General features: G+C 34.6%; 1 long non-coding RNA gene across 3 annotated transcripts in view; it reads right to left on the bottom strand.

Moving 5' to 3' along the window:
- LOC140613107 (uncharacterized) overlaps positions 1–12,091 on the bottom strand; it is a 45,213-nt gene extending 33,122 nt beyond the window's left edge. The window contains exon 1 of one of the 3 annotated variants that reach the window (XR_012014241.1): positions 11,974–12,091. This is a non-coding gene — a long non-coding RNA (uncharacterized lncRNA). The remainder of the gene's footprint in view (positions 1–11,973) is intronic. The other 2 variants (XR_012014242.1, XR_012014243.1) reach the window with 2 other exon arrangements.
- Between the last annotated feature and the right edge of the window lie 3,438 nt (positions 12,092–15,529).

Raw genomic sequence — 15,529 nt, 5'->3', positions numbered from 1 at the left:
AAAACAACAACACATTCTTGCAAATTCAATTCAAATGACTTGTATTTTAAAATACAAGTATGTTTAGTATGTTTAAATGCTTTTCTCCAACTAAAATATGGCTGAACCAATTTGAATCCAATTTTGTAATTAAAAATTGCTCTCTCTCTGTGAACTTGTAGTAATGTTTCATCCAAAAGCAGGTTATTACAACCAAATTATGAACTCCTAAAAAGAAGGGGGGCATTATAAATGGAAACACCCACACAACCTTAAGTACAATATAGCAATGCAAACAGCATTGCTCTAATGACAGTAATCCTGCTTGCCTTAGCCGTATTCATGCAAATGACAATTTAGTACAGATGTGGTACACATTTGCATGGTTAATGGCATCATTTTTTTCTCCTTTTCTACTCCTCTATAGTATGATCAGCTGTTATGCTTAACATTACAAATTCTATGTGCTGTTCTTAACATTAGTGGAAACATAAGGCTGGTAGTTTCCTTGTCAGTGATTTAACTAAAACATGCATATGCACAAAAAAGCATGAGATGTGGGAAGAGGGATGAAGGTGGTAAGAGGTAGTGCCTAGCTGACGCTCTCTGCTTGTAAGAGATTTCCTTTCCTGGATAACTGTGGAATTCAGATTTTAATATCTGGGAAACCTCCATAGTTTCCCTCTGTTTCACCCACAAATTGTGACTGTTCCACATGTCACCTGAACTCACATAATAATTTCCTAACCAGATTTATCTCTACATCTTTCCCATTCCATTTGTAAATATGCATTTCAATTTCTTGAAAAACATTTTATATTTTGTAAGATTAGCAAAAATAAATATGAAAATATTAGTTCAGTCTAAGACGGTAATTAATAAACACATAAGGTATTTTTCTTGTTAAACATTTTTTCATGCTACAATTGCAGTCTGAAACAGAAGGCATGGTATTATAAAGTAGACATATTTCAATATGACACTGCAATAAGTATTTCTAATTAATTGATTTTGAGGAATTATAGGAAATTCCTTCATGTTCATTTTTGAAATATGAATTTTACATTTTTCTCATCACTTTACTAATTTTCAGATTTGTATTAGTTATTAAATCTAACATGAAAAGTATCCCTAATTTTCAGTTAAATATTTTATTTTCAGCATTCTTAGTTTCTTATTTGGTTTACTTTCCCCAGAATCCCTACCCCAACACACATGCTATTTCTTACTATCCAAGGATATTCTTTTTAAATTAAAGAAATAATTCTGGTATAGTTGACATATACAGTGTTATATTAGTTTCAGGTATACAATATAGTGATTCAGCAATTGTATACATTGCTCAGTGCTCATCATATGATGAGTGTTTTCTGAGATACCAGGGCTGCCCTGATGAGTGTATTCTTAATCTCTCTTATTTATTTCACCCAACTCCATCCACCTACGTTCATTATAGTTAAGAATCTCTTTCTTAGTATGTCACTTCTTTTCTTTTATTGGTTTCCTAAATTCCATATATGGGTAAAATCATTGATATTTGTCTTTCTCTGACATTTCATTTAGCTTAGTTCCTTATAGATTCATCCATGTTGCTGCAAATGCAGGAGTTCATTTTTTTTTTTTTTTTGAGGCTGTAATAGTCCATATGTGTGTGTGTGTGTCTGGGTGGTGGTGGTGGTGTGTTTTCAGGTCTCATATCCTTAAGCATTTTGAGTTTTGTTTTTTTTTAAATATATGGTGTGGTTTCATTTTTATTGTGTGTAGCTATCCAATTTTCTCAGCACCATTTGGTGAAGCTACTGTATTTTTCTCCATGCATGTTCTTTTCTCCTTTTTTGGAAGATTACTTAATTGTATAATCATAGGTTTATTTCTGGATTCTCTATTCTGTTCCATTGATCTATGTTCTATATTTGTGCCAGTACCATACTGCTTTCATAACTGTAACTTGGTAATGTATCTTGAGGGATTGTAATACCTCCAGTTTTGTTCTTTTTTTTTAAGATTATTTATTTATTTATTTATTCATGAGAGACGGGTTGGGGTGGGGGAGAGGCAGAGACACAGGCAGAGGGAGAAGCAGGCTCCATGCAGGGATCCCAATGTGGGACTCGATCCGGGGTCTCCAGGATCACACCCTGGGCTGAAGGCAGTGCTAAACCGCTGAGCCACCTTGGCTGCCTAGTTTTGTTCTTTTTTTTTAAGATTGCTTTGGTTATTTAGGATCTTTCATGGCTCTATGCAAATTTTAGGATTATTTGTTCTAGTTCTGTGAAAAATGCTTTTGGCAATTTGTAAGTGATTACATTAAATCTGTAGATTGCTTTCGGTAGTATGACACTCTAACAATATTTATTCTTCCAATCCATGAGCTTGAAAAAAACTCTAAGGTTTTGATATGTAGCATCACATCATCTGCATATCGAAAATCTGACTTCTTTCTTATTGATTTAGATACCTTTTGTTTCTTTTGTTGTCTGATTGCTCTGGCTAGTATTTCCAGTACTGTGTTGGATAAAGGTGGTGAGAGTGTACATCCTTGTCTTCTTCCTGACCTTAGGGGAAAAGCTCTCAGTTTTTCCCATTGAGTGTGATTTTGCTGTGGTCTTTATTATATTGAGGTAAGTTCCCACTAATCCACTTTGTTGAGGTTTTAAAAATTATTATTATGAATGGATGTTGTGTTTTGTCAAATGCTTTTTCTGCATGTATTAAAATGATCATATGGTTTTTAACCTCTTATAGATATGATGTATAGGTTGATTAATTTGTGAATACTGAACCACCTTTGTATCCTAGGGGTAAACCCCACTTGATCATGGTGAATGATTTTTTTAAATGTATTGTTGAATTAAGTTCACTGATATTTTGTGTTGTTTTGTATCTGTGTTCATCAGAGATAGTGGCCTGCCCTCTTTTTTTGTTTTTATCTAGTTTTGGTATCAGGGTAATACAAACCTTGTAGTATGAATTTTGAATTTTTCTCTTCCTTTTCTATTTTTTTGGAATAGTTTGAGAAGAATAGATATTAACTCTTCTGTACTATTTGGCAGAATTCACCTATGAAGCCTTCTGGTCCTGGATTTTTATTTATTGGGAGTTTATTACTGATTCAATTTCATTGCTGTAATCAGTTTATTCAGACTTTCTGTTTATTATTAATTCTCTTTAGGGAGATTACATGTTTCTAGTTGTCCTTTCTTCTAAGTTGTCCAATTTGTTGACATATTTTTCACAATATTTTCTTATAATATTTTGTATTTCTATGGTGTTGGTTTATTATTTCTCCTCTCATTTGTGATTTTATTTGAGTTTTTTTTTTTTTATATTTCTGGCTAGTGATTTATCAGTTCTGTTATTTTTCAGAGAATCACCTCCTGGTTTTATTGATCTGTTCTATTACGTTTTTAGTTTTTATTTCATTTATTTCTGCCATAATATTGATTATTTCCTTCCTTCTACTGGCTTGGGGTTTGGTTTTTCTTTTTGTTTTGTTTTGTTTTTTAATCTTTTTATATGTAAGATTGAGTTTTGTTTTGTTTTTGTTTGTTTGTTTGTTTGTTGAGACTTTCCTTGCCTTTATTGCTACAAACTTCACTCTAGAACAGCCTTTTCTATATCCCAAAGATTTGGACCATTGTGTTTCACTTTCATTTGTGTCCATGTATTTTTTAATTTCCTCTTTGCTTTTTTGATTGACTCAGTCATTGTTAAGAAGCTTATTGCTTAACCTCCATGTGTTGTGGTCTTTGAATTTTTTTTTCTTGCAGTTAATTTCTAGGTTCATAGTACTGTGGTCAGAAAATATATATGGTATGGCTTTTATCTTTTTTAATTTGTTGAGATTTGTTTTATGGCCTAATATGTGAATTGTTCTGGAGAATGTTCCATTGCACTTGAAAAAAAAAATTGTATTCTGCTCTTTTAGGTTGTAATGTAAATATATCTGTTAGATCCATCTAGTTCAATGTATGTTTCAAAGCCATTACCTCCTTCCTGATTTTTCTGTTTAAATGATTTATCCACTGATGTAAGTGGGATGTTAAAGTCTTCTACTATTACTATATTTACTATTGATGACTTTATTTATATTTGTTATTAGCTGTTTATGTATTTGGGTATCCCCATATTGGATGAATAAATCATTACAATTGTTATATCTTCTTATTAAATTCTTCTTTTTATGATTATTTAGTGTCATTTTTTGTCTCTTGTTATGTTTTTTTGTTGTTGTTGTTGTTAAAGTTTGCTTTGTCTGATACAAGTGCTGCCATCCTAGGTTTATTTCACATCCATTTGCATGATAAATATCTTTCTGTCCCTTCACTTTGAATCTGCATGTGTATTTAGGCCTGAATTTGTCTCTTTTAAGCAGCATATAAATGAGTCTTGCTTTTTTAGCCACTGTCATTCTATGTCTTTTGATTGGAACATTTAGTCCATTTACATGCAAAGTAATTATTAATAGGTATGTATTTATTTGCATTTTGTTTACTTTATGGTTGTATTTGTGGCTTTTCTGTTCCATTTTTATCTTGGTCTCTTATCTCATGCTTTGTTGGCTTTCTTCAGTGATATACTTGGATTCCTTGCTCCTTATTTTTTTGCAGGTCTATTAGCAGTTTTTGACATGTGGTTATCATGAGATTTGTATATAAACCTTAGCATTTATCAATCTATATTAACTTGATCACTTAAGTTTGAACTCGTTCTTTACTCCTCTCTCCACCATGGTTTAGGTATATAGGTGTCATAATTTATATCCTTTGATATTTTGAATACCTTGCCTGATTTTACAGATATATACAATTTTTTTACTGCTTTTGTGTTTCCTACTTTTTTTTAACTCCTACTTATGGTATTTCCTTTCCACCCAGAGAATCTCTTTTAGCATTAGTTGTAGGGCTAGTTTAGTGTTAATGAATTCCTTTAACTTTTCTTGTCTAGAAAACTCTTAACCTCTCCCTCTATTCTGAATGGCAGCCTTGCTGGATAGAATATTCTTGGAGGCAGGTTTGGTTTTGTTTTTGTTTTTGTTTCAGCAGTTTGAATATACCATGCCAGTCCTTTCTGGCTTAAAAGTTTCTGATAAAATATCAGCTGATAATTTTGTGCGTTTTCCCTTATATGTAACTGTTTTATTTTCTTTTACTGATTTTAAAATTCTCTCTTTATCACTAGTTTTTGCTATTTTAATTACTATGTGTCTTGGTTTGGGCATCCTTGGGTTGATTTTGTTGAGGGCTCTTTGTTCCTCCTGGATCTGGATTTCTGTCTCCTTCAGCATACTTGTAGAGTTTTCAGCTATCTTCAAATAAATTTTCTGCCCCATTTTCCCTCTCTTTTCCTTCCTTTATCCTATATAATATGAATGTTTATACACTTGATAGTGTCAATGAGTTATCTAAGTCTGTTTTCTTTTTTAAATTATTATTATTTTTTTCTCCTATCCAGTTTGATGGTTTTCCATTACCATGTTCTCCAAGTCACTGATGCATTCTTATGCTTTCACTAGTGTACTATTTATTCTATTGTATTTTTTTTGTTTTGAGTTTTTCAAATCTGATTATTTTTTATGTTTTTTTTAAATCTCTTCATTAGGGGTCTCATTATGGTCCTCCAGTCTTTTTTTCGAGTCTAGTCAGCATCTTTATGACCATTACTCAAAATTATCTCTTAGGCACATTACTTATCTCTATTCTGCTTATGTCTCTGGCTATGATTTTGTCTTTTCTTTCATTTGGGACAGATTCCTCTGTCCACTCATTTTGTCTAACTCTCTGTGTTTGTTTCTGTGTTTTAGGAAAATAAACTATATCTTCTGTTCTGAAAGCAGTGGCCTTATGTAGAAGAGGTCTGTAGTGCCCTGAAGTGCAATGTTCTTTGTTCACCAGATCCTTGTACTTGAAGGGTATCTCCTATGTGTGTGGTATATGCCCCCCTGTTGTGGGTAAGCCTCTTTTCCTTTCATCCCTTCTTCTGCAATGCCTCTCTTTGTCTGTTGTGAGCCTTGTTTGGTCCCTGTGTTGTTAGTGGGCAAGTCAGGAACCTCTTTGGGCTTAAGTTGAGTTAAACCAGGCATTTGCCAGGGATTCAGTAGCACTGTCTAGGAGAATATGGAGGTGGGGCATATGATACCAACAATGTCCCTGCTGGAGTGAGGGGACCTACAGCTGCTAGACTGAGGCAGGCCAGGTTGGAGGGCCTGGATCTGCAGAAGCATGTGGAGGCAGGATATAAGCTGTTAGCAAAATTTAGGTAGGTCTTCTTTGGGAGTATACCTGGAGCTGAGGCCTAGCTGAATGAGACATGTACCTGTGGGTGGGACATACTGTTAGCAAGTTGTGTTGGTTCTCACAGGCATTCCTTTGTTTATGCTGGGGAAAAGGAGAAAAATGGCACCTGCCAGTTCTCTTATTCCTAGAGAAATCTCCCAAGGATCCCTGATGCTCCAGCATGTGCTCCAAGATTAGTAAACAAATATCCCTCCCATATAGGCCAGGAAATTTTCAAATTTTTCTTCTATATCTCTGGAGAGGTGTTTGTTGTGCTGTCTCTTCAGGGCCAGGACTCCGTTTCCCCTCACCCATTCGAGCTCTCTTGGGCTTGGTGATTTTTAAAGTTACAGGTTTGAAGCCCAGCTAATTTTAAGAACTCATGAAATTTGGCCCTTTGATGTTCAAAGCCAAATGTTATGGGGAGTTGTCTTCCCCATGCAAGCTCCCTGGTGTGAGAGTGTTTCTGTTCCTCTCCATGCAAATGGTTATTGAAAGAAATCTGGAGTAGCAGTACTTATGTTGGACAAACTAGACTTTAAAACAAAGATCATAAACAAAAGGGACAAGGGAATTATAAAAGCATAGAAGGAACAATCCAAGAAGATACAATTATAAATTATGCCACCCAACATGGGAGCACCCAATTATATAAAACAATTAACACAGGGAACTGACTGATAATAACACCATAATAAGAGAAGAATCTAACACCCCACTTGCATCAATGGGCAGATCATCTTTTTTTTTTTAAAGGATATTTATTTATTTATTTATTTATTTATTTATTTATTTATTTATGAGAGACAGAGAGAGAGGGAGAGGCAGAGACACGGGCAGAGGGAGAAGCAGGCTCCATGCAGGGAACCTGACATGGGATTCAATCCCGGGTCTCCAGGATCATGCCCTGGGCTGAAGGTGGCGCTAAACCACTGGGCCACTGGGGCTGCCCAATGGGCAGATCATCTAAACAGAAAAATAAACAAGGAAACAATGGCTTTGAATGACATACTGGACCAGGTGAACTTAAGAGATGTATTCAGAACATTCCTCCTAAAACAGCAGAATATACATTCTTTTCAAATGCACATGGAACATTCTCCAGAATAGGTCATATAAGAGGTCACAAAGCAGGCCTCAACAAATACAAAAAAGATTGATATCATACAAGATATCTCTTCTGATCCATGCTATGAAACTAGAAGTCAGCCACAAGAGAAAGCTTGGAAGACCACTAATACATTGAGGTTAATCAACATACTAGTAAACAATGAATGTGTCAACCAGGAAATCAAAAAGAACTTTAAAAATACATGGAAACAAAAAAAATAAAATAAAATAAAAAAATAAAAATAAAAAAAAAATACATGGAAACAAATTAAAATGAAAACACATTGTTCAAAAACCTTTGAGATGCAGCAAAAGCAGTCCTAAGTGGGAAATCTATAGCAATACAAGCCTTAGGCCTATCTTGAGAAGCAAGAAAACTCTCAAATAAACAACCTAGTCTTACACATATGGGAGGTATAAAAAGAAAAAGAAAATAAAAAAACTAAAGCCAGAAGAAAGACGGAAATAATAAAGATTAGAGCAGAAATAAATGATAGTGGAGCTAAAACAAACAAACAACGACAACAACAAAAAACTCAGTAGGATGTATCAATGAAGCCAAGAGCAGGTTCATTGAAAAAATTAATAAAATTGATAAACCTCTAGCTAGATTTATCAAAAAGAAAAGAGAAAGGAAAAAAAAAGAGGACTCAAAAATCACAAGTGTGAGAGAAAAAATAACATTACGGAAATACAAATAAGTATAAGAGAATATTACAAAAAAAATATATGCCAACAAATTGGATATCCTGAAAATAATGAATAAATTCTTAGAAACAGGGTAGGCTGGGTGGCTGAAAACTCCACTAAAAAACTGCTAGAACTGATGCACAAATTCAGTAAAGTCGCAGGATACAAAATCAGGGTACACAAATCCATTGCATATACTAATAATGCAGGAAAAAGAAAAATTAAAGAATCAACTCTGTTTACAATTGTACAAAACACAAGATACCTAGAAATAAAACTAAGCAAAGAGGTGAATGAGTTATGCTCTGAAAACTATAAAACACTGGTGGGAGAAATTGAAAGGGCACAAAGAAATGGATAGACTTTCTGTGCTCATGAATTGGAAGAACAAATATTGTTAAAGTGTCTACTACCCAAAAAAATCGACACACTGCAATTTCTTTTCTTTTCTTTTTTTTTTTTTAAAGATTTTATTTATTTGTTCATGAGAGAGAGAGAGACAGAGGCAGAGATATAGGCAGAGGGAGGTGCAGGCTCTCTGCAGGGAGCCCGAGGTGGGACTGGATCCTGGGACTCCAGGATCATGCCCTGAGCCAAAGGCAGACGCTCAACTGCTGATCCAAGCCAGTCAGATGTCTCTGAATGCAATTTCTATCAAAATACCAATGGTATTTTTCACAGAACTAGAATAAAAAATTCTAAAAAAAAAAATTGAATGGAACCACAAAAGACCCTGCATAGCGAAAGCAATCTTGAAAAAGAGTAAGCTGGAGGCATCATAATTCTGAACTTCAGGTTATATTACAAAGCTGTAGTGATCAAAACAGTATGAATCTGTCACAAAAGTGGATACATAGATACATAGAACAGAATGGAAAATCCAAAAAGGAACCTACAATTATATGGTCAATTAATCTTCAACAAGCAGGATACAATATCCAATGGGAAAACCTGTCCAGGGAAAAATGGACAGCAATGTGCAAAAGTGAAACTGGATCATTTTCTTACACTATATACAAAAGTAAATGCAAAATGGAGGAAAGCCCTAAATGTGAGACTTGAAAGCATAAAAATTGAGGTCAGCCATAGCAACTGCTTTTTGATATGTCTCCTGAGGCAAGGGAAACAAAAGCAAAAATAAACTAATGGGACTTAATCAGGATAAAAAGTTTCTGCAATCAACAAAACTAAAAGATATGGAATGGGAGAAGGTATTTGCAAATGACACAGCTGATACAGGGTTAGTGTCTAAACTACATGAAGAACTTATAAAATTCAAGACCTAAGAATGAATAATCCATTTAAAAAATAAGCAGAAGACACAAATAAACATTTTTCCAAAGAAGTTGTATATAGAGACAAAAGAAACAGGAAAAAATGTTCAATATCATTGATAATCAGGAAAATACATATAAAACTATAGTGACATATCAGCTCATACCTATAAGGATTACTAAAATCAACACAAGAAACAATAGGTTTGTTGGTGAGGATGTGGAAAAGTGGGAATCTCTTGCACTGTTGGTGGGAATGCAAACTGGTGCAGCTGCTCTGGAAAACAGTATGGAGGATCCTCAAGAAGTTAAAAATAGAATTACCATAAAATCTAGCAATTGCACTACTAAGTATTTACCCAAAGAATACAAAAATAGTAATTAAAAGGGATACACCCTTTTAAAAGGGATCACCAAGGATGCACCCCAATGTTAATAGTATTATCAACAATAGCCCAGTTATGGAAGAAGTCCAAATGTCTATTGACAAATGGATAAAGAAGTGATAAAAATCATAAAATCCTGCAATTTGCATAATGTGGATAGATTATTACATGAAGCAAAATAAGTCAGCCAGAGAAAGACAAATACCATATGATTTTACTCATATGTGGTATTTGAAAAAACAAAGGAGCAAAGGGGGAAAAAAAGAGGCAAAGTAAGAAATGGACTCAACTATAGAGAAAAAAACCCTGATGCTTCTTGCTCTGTCTCCCTTTGGCCTTCCCCACTGCCCATGCTCTCTCAAATAAATGAATAAAATCTTAAAAAAACAAAAACAAAAACAAAACCCATAACTGAGTTTATAAGATACTGATTCCTGAGGTCATTGTTTAAGCAACTGAAGGTGGATTAACACTGCATTTTTCAGTTTTCTTTTTCTTTTGCTAATTTGAGTTGGTTTCTTATACTGTTATGAAGGATATTTGTCTGATGAGCTAAGTGAGACTTGAATGGGATAGTTAAAGGCAGGTGTGGTTAACTGTGGGTTCTTTTTCTCTTTGTTTTTCTCCACTGGTATCAGGCTATATAAGGATGGTATGTGTTTTTCATTACCTTGTGGAGGTTGAAAAAAAATGGTATTTTTAAAAAGAGTTTATTCATTTATTTGGGAGAGAAAGAGTGAGCAAGAGAAAGAGAGCATATGCTGGGGAGGGCAGGAGAGGAGCAGAGGGAGAGGGAGAAGCAGTTTCCCCACTGAGCAGGGAGCACAATGTGGGCCTCAGTCCCAGGACTCTGGGATCATGACCTGAGCCAAAGACTGAGATACTCAGGTGCCCCAGGATATAGTATTTTTGATGTCTTCTTGTATCCTTTTTGTCATCACATTTCTCCTGTAGAATAATTGCTCTCTAGACTGGTAAGATATGAGATCTAAATTTATCATCCCTGATCATCAATAGATACTGTTGGTGTCTGATGCTAATATGATTGTGTTTCTAGCCTAACTTTTGATCTGCTGTTTGTTAGTTTGGCTAGGATACTGTTGTGCTACAGGCTGATTCATTTCAGTAAGAATCTCATTGGATATGAAATTCCTTTGAGCATCTGCCATTTTCCTTCATCTGGCTCATTGCTTACCCAGGCAATACCACAGCTTCTGCTATAGCCTCGTTTCGGGCTTTTCTATAGTAGCCCTCATGGCATGCTTCATGGCTCTCAGTTCAGTTCCTTTATATGGTGCCACTTTGTGATACACAGAAACATTTGGTCTCATACATATCATGTAGGACTTAAAAGGTGCTGTAAAGGTAAAACACTTCTGTGGGCTTCCTCTACTCTCAGTACTCCAACTCTGATCATCCGATGTCACCACTTTCAGGATGTTATCTGTACTTCTGACTGACAGGCTATACATTGGAAGTTCCCTGATCCCCAAACTTAGGTTCCATTGATTTGCTACAACAGCTCACAAAACCCAGAAAATGTTTTCTTTACTACATTGTTGCATGATTACAAAAGTATATAGCTCAAGAACAGCCAGAGAGATGTGTAGGGCAAGCTGTGGGAGAAAGGAACAAGAAGCTTGCAAGCCTGCTATAGGGAGTGCCACTCTGCACCATTCACCTGTTCACTAACTCAGAAGCTCTCCTATATTTGTTCTTTTGGGTTATTAAGGAGGCTTCATTATATAGGCATGGCTGATTAAATTATTGGCAGTTGGTGATTGAATCAACCTCCAGCTTCTCTTCTCTCCCTGGATGCGGGGGGTGGGGAAGTAGTTGCTGAAAGTTCCAACCTTCTAATCAAATGTTTTGTTCCCCTGGCAACCAGCTCCCATTCTTAGGAGCTTTCTAAAAGTCACTTCATTAGCATAAACTCTAGTGTAGTTGAAAGGGGCTTCTCTAAAAACAATAGAAATCTTTATTGTTTTTATTACTTATGAAATTCCAAGGATTTTAGGAGGGTTTTGTGCAAGGCATATGGAAAAGGACCAAAAACATATATATATATTTTTATTATAAATCACACTATCACATGCACTCAGGAAAGTAACACTCCTGGCTTCCTTCTCATTAAATAGCTTTTCACTAAGACTTTCTCTGATATGGACACTCCCAACATTCTATTTTGGGGCACCCTCCAAGGGACTCTCCCTCCAGAAGTGAGACAAAGGCTCTTTTTTTTACATTTCATGATCTTACCTGCTCTCCACTCTGGGACCAAACAAGGACACAGGAGATCAATACACACACTTCAATCTTTGCTTCTCATTTGAGTCTTTTTCTTGTTCCATAGTCATAGTGATGTTGTAGACACTAGAATTTTGCCTTCTTCAAGACTCTATCAAAAAATGCTCTAATTTGCTTCTTGTTAATATAGGGGAGGAAAATATTTTCCTCAACTCTGAGGATTCCTGGCTGGTTCTGAAAATTAACCTGAGAAAAATAGATTAACAGGAAAAAAGCGTACAAGTTATATTGAATTTTTATATCTACATGGGAGCCTTCATAAGAAAATAAACAACCAAAGTAGTCATCAGAGCAAGAAGCTTTTAAATACTTTAGACAAAGAAATAACAATAAATTTGTGAAAAATTGAGAAAACAAAGGAGTTTGAGTTAGAAGTAGTAAATGGTGAAGAAGTAGGAAGAGAAGGGTTAATTTAATAAGATTTGTTTGTACAGATTTTTTAGCCCCCAAATTCTCTCTCTTTGGTGATAAGAATGGTTTCTTTCCTCCTGGTACAGCAAGTGTACCTTTCATGGAGGAGATTTATCTCTTGCTTTCAGAGAAGAAGGGCGATTTGGAGGAGGTCATTGTGACCTTCCTGGTTCTGCCATTTTCTCATACTCCTTCAGTTTAAAATTTAAACATACCTCGGTGCCATATTTAAGGATAGTATGTCTTAAATCCCATCTTATATTATAGAACTAAATTTGAATAGTATTTTTTTATCTCTTCAGCAAACCTAGCTATCAAGCCTACTATTTAGATTGGACTTAAAAATCCTGCTTTGGTTGTCAGACAATATGTCTTAACTCTTGCTTTCTTGACATGATATATTTGAATAGAGGTGGTTAGTTGCAGAAAACACAAAATGCATTCCCAGACCTACAAAGAGAATGATTTTAGGCAGATATTTAAGAAAAAAAAACTTTAAAATATTTTATTTATTTATTTGACAGAGTGAGAGTGCGCGCACAAGTACAGGAAGCAGCCGTCAGAAGGAGGAGGAGAAGCAGGCTCCTTGCTTAGCAGGGAGCCTGATAGGGGGCTTGATCCCAGGACCTTGGGATCATGACCTGAGCCAGGGGCAAATGCTTAACCGACGGAGCCACCCTGGTGCCCCTGTTGCCAGATATTTGATGGCTAAAATATCTCTGAGCTTCTGGCCAAAGTTCAGAACAACTCTTAATCTTTAGAATCATACTGCAGAATTCAGCTCCACGGTTCAAAAATCCGGGCATTGGTAGCCCCAAATCAATTCTCCTAAGCCACACAAGAAACTGTATTACTAAGAGAGTCTCTGTATCAAATGGTCATTAAACATAGGGCCATATTGCTATTGATATCAACAAAATGGATCCTCATACTCTGCCTCTCTTCCCACTTTGCACAGTTCCAAATTCATATCATGTATGACAGCATATGATGGATAGATGCTAAATCAAATCTGGAATCCTGACTACAAGAGAATCTGAAAATAAAAATTTTAAGTTTTCAGCATACAGGAAAGCACATAAGAAGGAAGTGGAAATGGATACTGAATGTGCTGATTTATCGTATCCATTATACATGCAAAGCATTAAAAGCAGTACAAGCCACAGGGTGATTTCAAGAAATGAAGTGTGTTTTTTGTTATTACTATTGTTATTATTTTCATTAAAGTTTTAAAAAACGTATCCCCCTAACGCTCTGGTGCCTTTAGATAGCAAAGGGGAAGATTATGTACATGAAAATGCATGTGAGAAAACCACATTGGTATACATCTAGGTTATCCTTATATATTAATATAAATTTTTAAAACAAACAAAATTAAGGTAAGTTTACTATTCTCTGACCTTATTAGGTCTAAAATATTAAAATATTCAAGGTTCTATAGTGGACATTTGCCATTTGTTTAAACCCACCCAAAATGGAATTGTAAATAGTCAAAATGAATATCTTGGAATTTACCTTTTCTAAAGCTAATATCTCCTCTCTATTCTCATTTTCTTTGATTCATTCTATTCTCCTCCTTTCTCAGATTTTTCCACTCAGTCTTCTTACTTGATTACCTTTCCTCTTTGTCTTACCTTTTATCATTCCCCTGCCTTTTGTTTTTCTGTATTGCCTGGACATTTGGGAAGCATCCTTGTACTTTTATAGCATTTTCACATTAGCAATTAAATTGACTGAAATAATTATTCGTGTGTCTATATTTTAATAACATGCTATAAATTAACTTAATGTCTTGCCTATTTTAAAGATTGAATGCTTACTTTAATTTTGTCCTTGTTAATAAGAGAATCAGATTTTTATCCAATAGAAATTATTCAGTGGTAGATGAAAATGATGTCATTTTGGGTTGCTTGTGACACTTTCATGTATTTCTAATACCTAATGTGTTATCATCATATGTTTATCCCCAACAGTACCTAGGAAAGTTTTCTCAGAGTAGACACTTAATTCTTTTCCATTTGGCTCCTCCTTTTACACCTGGTATTTATGAGAACATTCCTGAAGAGGTCAGCAAAGTGATCAAAGCCAGTCAGGCTAATGAGCAAAAAAGAGCATAGTATTTAAGAATGTAACAAAGTTCCAAATAAATAACTTACAAGTCAGATCAATTTGGCTTCAGGTGATAGGATGGATGAAAATTATGGTTAATAGATGAGAAGTCCAAAAAAAATTATGTTAGTTTTGCTCCTATACAGTGAAGTATTCTAGAGTCTATGAAGGAAATAAAAATAATTAAAAAGCAGAGCACTATCTTTATAAAATTTGTTTATAATCAATATACAACACAGAAACAGGTAGCAATTTATCTGACCATAGAAAACCATAGAAATGTCTCATCTAGGTAAACTTATTTTAAATGTCTCCTATATGTATTTTTTACAAATAACTTGCTCTTCAGTTAAAATATCTATTTTTAAAAGTTTAGTCAATTTAACATTTTTGCATATTACATTATTTTGTAAATATATATTTTTTCTAAACTACTGAGATTGAACACATTTTAGCTTTTTATTAACAATGTGGGTCATTGTGTGGAATATTTACCATTAAACATTTAACTTTAAACATTAATGCAAACCCATGTAAGTTTTTGTGTGTCCAAGCTTTCTTCTTTAGTACTGAGTGGTCACTTTTACTTTGCTTATCCTTTTCTTTTTTGTTTCTGTTACTAATGCACAATAAACTGGAAAGTTCACTATCCTGCTTAAACTTTGAATGATATAGTAGTTAATCAATCCCTAAGAGTAGTCATAACAAATTTAATATATAGCTTCAGCTCAGAGGATCCCTGTATTTGGTTTTCTCATATATCTAATGTACTAATTTCCAATTAGGAGATTTCCAAACTTACATGGTATTAAAGTATTGAAAAAAAAAAGATTCTTTAATTGCAGTACTTACCCAAAGAATACAGAAACACTAATTCAAGGGGAGACATACACACCTCTGTTTATTGCAGCACATTTATAATAGGCAAGATATGGAAGCAGCTCAAGTGTCTAGTAATTGATGAATGGATAAAGAAGATGTGGTATGT

Source organism: Canis lupus, chromosome 2, assembly GCF_048164855.1.
Source record: "Canis lupus baileyi chromosome 2, mCanLup2.hap1, whole genome shotgun sequence".
NCBI classification, from domain to species: Eukaryota; Metazoa; Chordata; class Mammalia; order Carnivora; family Canidae; genus Canis; species Canis lupus.
This window is presented reverse-complemented; position numbering and strand designations above follow the sequence as displayed.